This window comes from Labrus mixtus, chromosome 23 (genome assembly GCF_963584025.1).
Source record: "Labrus mixtus chromosome 23, fLabMix1.1, whole genome shotgun sequence".
Taxonomy (NCBI): Eukaryota; Metazoa; Chordata; class Actinopteri; order Labriformes; family Labridae; genus Labrus; species Labrus mixtus.
The window spans coordinates 1,272,804-1,281,393 of NC_083634.1; positions in this window are offsets into that span (position 1 = coordinate 1,272,804).

An 8,590-nucleotide genomic window follows, 5' to 3' on the forward strand; every position below is an offset into this window, starting at 1 on the left:
AATTTCATGATTTATGGAGTCATATAAAGCCAATTACGGAAAATCACTGGCCTTACATTTAGGAAACTTAATATGTTCTGATTTTCAATTGTCCTCTAATGGGTTTAGATATGTAGGGATTCAAGTGTCTTGTAATTTTGATAATTTGTTAAAAATGAATTTAGACCCAGTGGTGAGTGATGTTAGAAAAGATTTTCAAAGTTGGAGCCCTTTGTGCATATCATTACTTGGCTGGGTTGCTATTGTAAAGATGAATGTCCTCCCAAGGCTGTTATATCCAATGCAGATGTTACCCAACTATATTCCAGTTAATTTTTTAAAATCATTACATAGTATGATAACTAAATTTGTGTGGAAAGATAAACACCCAAGACTTCAAAACTTCAGTTACCAGTGGACAAAGGGGGGTTAGCTCTGTCAAATGTGATGTACTTCGGTTAAACCAAAAATATGCCAGCTTAACTGTGCAGCAAACTGCCTCTTATTGTTTCATTGCAGGGTGTTTGTCATGACACCTGGGAACATTTCTCGTCTCTAGTTCCCTTCACTCACTTTGTGTCAAGTTGTATCACTTTCTCATCTGCCTCTGTCATTAAGACTATGTCAACAAGATGATTTGCATTGGTGCTTTAATCCTCCTCACTTAGCCCACCCAATCAGTCCAAAACACTCAGGAATACTCCCACCAACATAGTCCTAGACTCCCTTAAAGCATCAAGGGTGGTGGAAAGCAAAAGAGCTCTTAAAACTCATTAGAGGGGGGAAGGCCCATCGCATATGATGCGATACACTCAATTAAACAGGAAAGGGTTCTACATGTGCCCAAGGGAGCCATGCTAAACTAGCATGATGAGAAACCCAAGAAGATTTGTTTGTGTGGGTGCATGTGTGTTTGTATGTGAGATAAGTGTTATAGAGTTGACAGATACATCTGGATTTTTGACAGTCAGTGTATAATGTGTGTCAAGTGTGGGTGTGTGCGTGGGTTGAGCTGCATCCCCCTCCAGAGACGGCGGATGTGATCATATGTTGATGAGGCATCTTGATAGGTGTGATAAATGCTCCAACACGTCTGTGTCAAAGTGAAGGGTGTGTAATTTCTTGGAAGGGCCCCTCAGGGACGGATGTTGTGATATTCATAGTAAATGAGAAATGGATGGACAGTTTAAAAGAGACAGAGGATCATGGGGGAATTGGGGATAGAGGCAGATAAAAACAAATAGAGACGATTAGTCAAACAGACACTTCTGAGCTGATGACAGAAGCTGTAATCTACAGCCAATCTACATGACAGAGTGGGAACAGATCAATACTGAATGTTTATGTCTGTAGAATATTGATGTTTAATGTATTGTGTTTCACTATCAAAGTGACAACCAGGTTGTGGCATATTGACAAGAGGGACACAAAGTTTGTATTCATTAATTGACAAATCATGGGCATGTACCACATAGAAACTTAAGACTCAACGTGTCCACAGAGGTCCACAAAGCAGCTCAGTTAGAATGCTATCACATGAAGAAGGGCCTGTGCCTATTGACAGCTTGGCTTTTTGTGTGCTGGCAGCCCCCATGATGTCAGAATGCTTTAACTGGACCTTACTATTGCAGTAATCGCCTTCCTATGCCTAATGGTACAGCCTGTCACTGCCAATATACAGCACTATCAACAAACTGATCAAGCTGATGGGGACTAATGTAAATATATAAGTGTTTTCTTTTGGTTGAAACATGGTACTGATCTAAAATCAGCTGGAATAGGTTCCTTAAATTTAGCTAGAGGCTTCTAATGAACACATTTTTTTAAAGCGGAGTATAGAGTCTAGTGAAATGTTATCAAGTGACCGTATAGCTAGTTTTAAATTACTCCATGTGTGTTATATTTGATTTATTCAATGAAAAAGGAACAGTGTTTTAGCGTTAGCAGCAGCTCTAGACCTGGAAATTATACCCTCGAAAAGACAAGGCAGATTAGTTCATACTACGCCATTGTTGTTGACAATGATGATATGGTAAGTCCCACCCCTTCATGATGTTTATTAGTTGATCAGGGAGAATTGACATTGAAGAGCTTGGTGGTGTTCAAAAAGTTTTAACTGTTTCAACTGTGAGCGCAGCGTCAAAAAAACAACTGACATAGAGGCCCCTTTTGTTCTTATAGGGAGCTGAGACCTGAAAATGCTGCTGTGCATTGTTTTTTTCTGTCCTGTAGGACTTAGATTTATTAAATATTTTTAGGTTAAAATCTGCCACTTCATTTTATGCAGGGTATCTTACACGTTCCAAAAATATAACAGGTGGCATGTATATTCTCCCTCACCCTTCAAGCCATTCTGTTTAAAAAGCTATTACAGCTTGTGTCATGTGGAGTCTCACCAGCAATAGGGTCATGACCTATTTCTGAATCCAACAGATTTCTGAGTGACAGAAAGAGGTCAGCTCCCAGTGAGGAGGAAGGCCTCACATCCACTCTTTCAGGAACATTTTACAAGATGATCAGGATAGATGTTATAGTGACCCTTAATACTTGTCTTTTACCAATTGGTGTACTTATATCCTCCTTTTATGAACTTACAATGCTTCTGTCCTATCTGAATATAACATCAACTTTCTTGTCTCCCCCACTTTCTCCAGTCAATAATACGCACTGAGCGCCCCTACAGGCCTGGAGCACTTTCACTGAAGATGGGATTTGCAGTGTTTTCATGCAGATGTTTTCTGAGTACATTTATTTTTGATTATTGTATCATTGTATTCGTTTGCATTACGTTGGATCTTCATATAGTTTTTGGCTTTTTGCAACACATTTTCTTCATTTGCAGCGTTTTCTGCAGTGGCATTTGTTTTGGACACTTGCTCTGCTTTTGAATAAATATCATTTCTGCATCATCTGCACATTCTCCCTAATGTATGTTGTTTCAGCTGTTGCAGGTTCGTTGCCCATGTCGGCCAACGTAAAAATTACTGGCAGATAAATAAATCAGCTAAGTATAATTTATTACTACAAAACTGAAACATAATCTGTTTCTACACTACAACCGTCTTCAGAGGAAAGCAAGATTAGGGAAGAAGAAAAAGACTTTTAAAAGAAATGGTCCAGATGCTAACATTAGTATTAAAGTGATGGTGACAGACAGGCAGCTGCCTCACAGTTAGCCAGATAAACAGACAGGATGAGGTGAACCACACAGCAGGAGAAGTTCAGCCTCTCCCAGAGGCTCCACACAGAAAGAGGAGAGACATCTCCACTTGCACACTCTGATCAAGGTGGAAATGAGTAACCAATGGAGCCTGTCAGAGCAGATGGCTGAGAATCCATTAGCTAATAGTGGAGGAGCCTCCCAGCCAAACTAATGACGCCCTCATTACTACGCTGCACGCGCTCCCGCCCAGCCAGTGGACTCTAGCTGGGTCTTTGTGTGAGCCAAAATGCACAAAAACACACACAACACACACACATCCAGACAAATATAGAAGCACAGTGACCCTGCATCTGAACAAACCTTTACAGACATGATCAAACACAAAAAAAACCTGAGTACCCTCTCGCATGCTCATAAAGACATACATACAAAGCCTTAATGCTTGCAGGCAGGGGTACATTTGGTGAGTAGAAGAAGACAAAAAAAGTGTGGACTGATAAACTCCCCCATCCATCTATCCATCCTTTTGCACACATGACTGCCACCTCAAAATATGCCATCTGCTTTTCACAGCACGGAAAGATGAGAATCCAAGCAGAGATGAAAAACGCAATATCACAGCTGCATAAATAATTTAGCCTGTGTGTGTGTGCTCTGCAAGTGATAATGCACCGCTATTCATTCAGCTATCCGTTATCACCTGTGTTTAGAAACACAACCTGCAGCAAGTTAAAGAAACAACCTCGACAGACAGGCAAAGAGACAAGGATGAGTTAGACAGCAGGAGCAGTGACATCAGTGGTGTCTAAATATTGTCTAAGTCTGTTGAGCCTTCTAGTTTTAGTAACGATAAAAGCTGTTTATGTATACTGTGGTGCTTCTATGAATATTAAGTCGAGCTGACGGCTTTCTCAATACTCTCTGGGACACATGAACTACATCTGAACTGTATGCATTTTGTACCTGCCCGAAGGGGATACACCTTCTTAGCTGTCAGATAGGAAATAACAATGGCATGCAGTCGAACCACAAAAACACTTTCTCTGCAGGAATAGTGAATTTGACCACTTACTAGATATGCCAGTGTGTTTCTACAGATTAAAACAGGTGTTGGTTGATTTCACTGAGCAGTGCTAAATCAGTGTAGGTCAACTTAAGCCCCATTTCCACCAAGCGGTCCGGTTCAGTTCGGTTCGGTTACCATTTATTGATGTTTCCACTGCCAAAAGTTGGGAATGGTACCAAAATAAGTGATACTGACCCAAACCGGACCGCTCTGTGGACGGGGCTTTGAGGTCCGTGATTAGCACTAACAGGATCCGATGCAATGACAGGTATTCATTTGCCTCTCATTGTTTGATAAGAGATTTGTTAAAAGGTTGTGGAGAGGTAGGTGTAGGTTTTAAGGTACTGGTCCGTCTAGATTTGCATTTGGCAGTGTTGACACACAGGGCACTAAGAGAGAGATGACAGCACAGCTTGGGTTCACATTCCAACAGATGCAGTCACAGCACCTGTCTGTTATTCCCATGCAGGTTTGTCCTAGACAACTCAGCTATCAAGGCAACCCCACAGAGAGAAAGTTGACTGCAGCATGAATGATTAATAATACTTTGAAATGCAGGCTAATGGGCTTTTAAACAATGGGAATGACATTTTGGGGGGAAAAAACAGAGAAACGTGTCAACCACTGACTGTTATTAGTGAACAGTTGGCTTACATTGGCCGAGAAAAAATGAAGTAACGGTTTTGTGATCAGGTACAAAATGATGAGGTCTTTTCAAGTTTGCCGTTTCAAGTTTTATCCCCTCTTTGATACATTTTTGATCACAGCCAGATTCCCTGTGGGGCGTTAGACACACATTTTCCTGGTGTCAAACCTTTATCTGCAGTCACTGTCTCATCAAATCCATGTACAAGTCTGTAAGTGTGATTGTGTCCTGTGTGTGTGTGTGTGTGTGTGTGTGTGTGTGTGTGTGTGTGTGTGTGTGTGTGTGTGTGTGTGTGTGTGTGTGTGTGTGTGTGTGTGTGTGTGTGTGTGTGTGTGTGTGTGTGTGTGTGTGTGTGTGTGTGTGTGTATATGTGGGCTCACTTTCCCAATAGAGCTGGGAGGACTAATGGAAGCAGCTTGGATGGACTATCAGAAAGTCTGACTGGCATGAGATGGAAAAATTAGATCAGGTAAGGCAGGGCCCAGACAGCAGTATTTAAAAAGACAAACCAATGTAAATCTCAGGATGCATCAGATGTATGGGCAAAAATTCATAGACATGTTTCTCTGTTTAACAAAAAATCAAAGTACAGGCCTTACAAGGTTTATTGTGTGCCAGAGGGAGCTAAGTAACACCTGATGTGATATCTTATGATCTCATGTGAGCTCACAGGAAAGCAGATGTAAACAAAACACAGACTGTCTACAACAAGCCTTAAAGGTTGGAATATTCACCATTGCTTGAGAAAGCTACATAATATTTTAGATACTTTACTCTGAACATGGGTGACCCTACTGAGACTGCAATCTGTTATGGAGACTCATGATTGCAATTGTAAACCCCTTATAATACCAGATAATCTGGGCTGAATCTTTGTACCAATAATAAATCACAGACCAGATTTAACCTCCATGTGTCAGGAGAGGGGAATTTAGTATAAACTAGCCTAGAACTTCTATAGCCTTGACCCAGCCTAAGAAATACCAAGTGATGAAAATGCATAATGCAGGTGCCAGTTGGTGTGCTTTACATTTCCTTGTGCTTGGATTAAGCAGTCTACAATTGTTGAAATTATTTTTTGAGTGACGTTTTGCTAAACAGGCAACTGCAGGCATTGTTGTAGGCTACATTAGTTTATCTCAGCTAGTGTTACAAGCATCATGTCAGCCGCGACCATGACAATGTAATGTCTGGAAGTACATTGACAAAATAAACGGGGTCAATGTGCAGTGCAAGATCGGTGGTGGAACTTGCTGATCATAAATTACTTGTTTGATGCGCTCAAAGGCAGGGTTGGTAATTTTTGGCAGATCCACTTTTTAAGATTTTGGTTTTTAATTGTCTTTAGGTCCTGACAGAAATTAATAACTCATGTTCTCTGAAAAAGCAACAAAGAAAATCCTTCATCTGTAGCAGTTGTAAGCATGTAACAATTTTGACCAATGTCTGCCACGAGGTACCAATCTGATGAACCAATCACACGCCTCCCTGTCTCCCTGCTTGCTCTCTACCCCATGGCGTGCTCTAGCCCACACTCAAAGCATGAGCTGAGGTCCGCTTCTGGACCAATGGAGCTTGTGCATGTACGTGAGGGGCGTGGCTTTAGAGGGAGCACAGAGGGGAGGGGGTGGGTGCAGACGGAGCACTGAGGGAATGCTACTTTCAAAATCATGCTAGTTTTAAAAAATTACCAACCCTGCCTTTAAAGCACTTGGAGAAACCAGTAGAGACAGACAACATTCACTATGGGATGATACCAGAGCGTGAAGATTAGCTTGCAAAATGCTGACTTGACAGCTCCCATTAAGGAAGAAGGCTTCCATGAGCTAATGGTGTTTTTAGGGCGAACAACAACTATGGGAGTGGAAAATATGTATGAGAGAAGTGCAGTCAAATTGAGCCTGATTTGCAGCATGTCTGCAAATCAATCAATCAATCAATCAATCAATCAATCAATCAATTTTTATTTGTATAGCGTCAACTCATAACGAGTGTTATCTCGAGACACTTTACAAAAAGCAGGTAAAATACCTTACTCTTTGTCTTTTAACATTACAAAAGAGCAGGTAAAAAGACCTTACTTATTGTTACAAAGTGGCTGTTACTGCAGACTTGTGGACAGCTCTCGTCACAGAGGCCCAGGTCCATGTCCAACAATTATTTAAAGAGTTAGTTTACTTTAACATAAGTAAAGTAAGCAAAATATATTCAAATGTAATGCACAACAGTTTATGAACACACATTTGTTTTTGTGACTTTTGGATAGTTTCTGTACCATGCAGCGTAGGTGACTTGCAAGATGAATTGTGTCAGCAAAACAGAAAAATGATGAGCATCGTAAATGGTTTGTGGTAGAGCTCTGGTATAGATCATATTAGATTGAAGGTGTATCCAATGATAGTAAGTGTTATCCTCAAGTGACATGTGGAGTCAAATCTTTCCAGGCCAAATCAGTGGGATTTTGTGGATGAGTAAGTATGAGATTCTGGGGCTGTGCTCCAAGCCATCTGGTCCTTGTGTAAGTGGAGAGAAAGCTGTTTCCTCAGCAGTAGGTTGAGAGCACTCTCAATGACTACTGAGCTCTTTCATGGCTGCGCCTTGTCACCAATTCTGGTGGTGATTCTATTGCACAGCAGCGGGGTGACGAGGGTCTAGTTTGTGACCTCAGCACTGAACCTCTGCCCCCTCTGCTGATACTCTCTTACAAGATTTACCAGGCTGGGATCATCTGAGTGCACTTACAGCTGAATTTGAAGCAGGTGGGATGACAGTCAACTCAGAAAGCAAAGACAAATACTTTATTTATAAATGGTGGATTTTCTCACTCTGGAATGGATGGAGCATGAGATCACTGTTTTGCATTACTTGCAGTGTTGTGGATAGTTATTGGACTGTGGAGGTGAGGGAGAAGTTCAGCTCTGGCAACACAGTTTGGGGGCAAGATCCTGGATAAAATCATTTACATTTCTATTACAGAATATGTTGTCATACCCTTTCGGCCAAAACATTACTAACATGATTTCTTAAACACTATAGAGTGTAAACTATGGAAAGTGAATCCCATCAGCTGAATGTGGAGATTTTAACAAAATCCCTACATTTTAAACCTAGGTTTTTTTTTCTGAGTACCAGCATCTGTTTTCAATTGTTTGTAATGAGAGATTATGCACTCAAATTGAAAAATTTTAAACTTTTCAGAAAGGCGCTGTTGACATCACCTGCGCTCTTTTCCAAATGTATGATATTCCCTTTAGTTTTGCCGCCGAAGGATTGTGTCTCTAACTCACTTCCTCTTTGCTCCGTGTCTGATTGGGAAATAAACAATATAAAATAAAAAAAACATACAGTAAAAAGTAACGGAGCAGTGTCGGTCATAGAGCGGCCGTTGTAAACAGACTGTTGACAGGAGGGATGTGCAGCGCTTTTCTTCTCAGCGCACAAACGCTTCATGCTAGCACTCCCGAGGGCACAGCCAGAGCTTTACTGCCCGGAGAAAATACTAGGTGGACACAAGGCCTTATATATTCAATGGCTTGAAAAACAAGTCCAGATGCATGCTCTAAAAGGTTTACAAAACCTCCACTAGTAGCATTCCCCTGGATGTATACAATATCAGGTTTCAAACAATAAAAGTAGATTGTGCTGATTTGACATTTTACAAAGGTTCACCCAAAGACTTTTGAATGATGCCAAGGCCAGCTTCAGTTTCAAGCTTTGCGGTGAAGGCATAAACAAC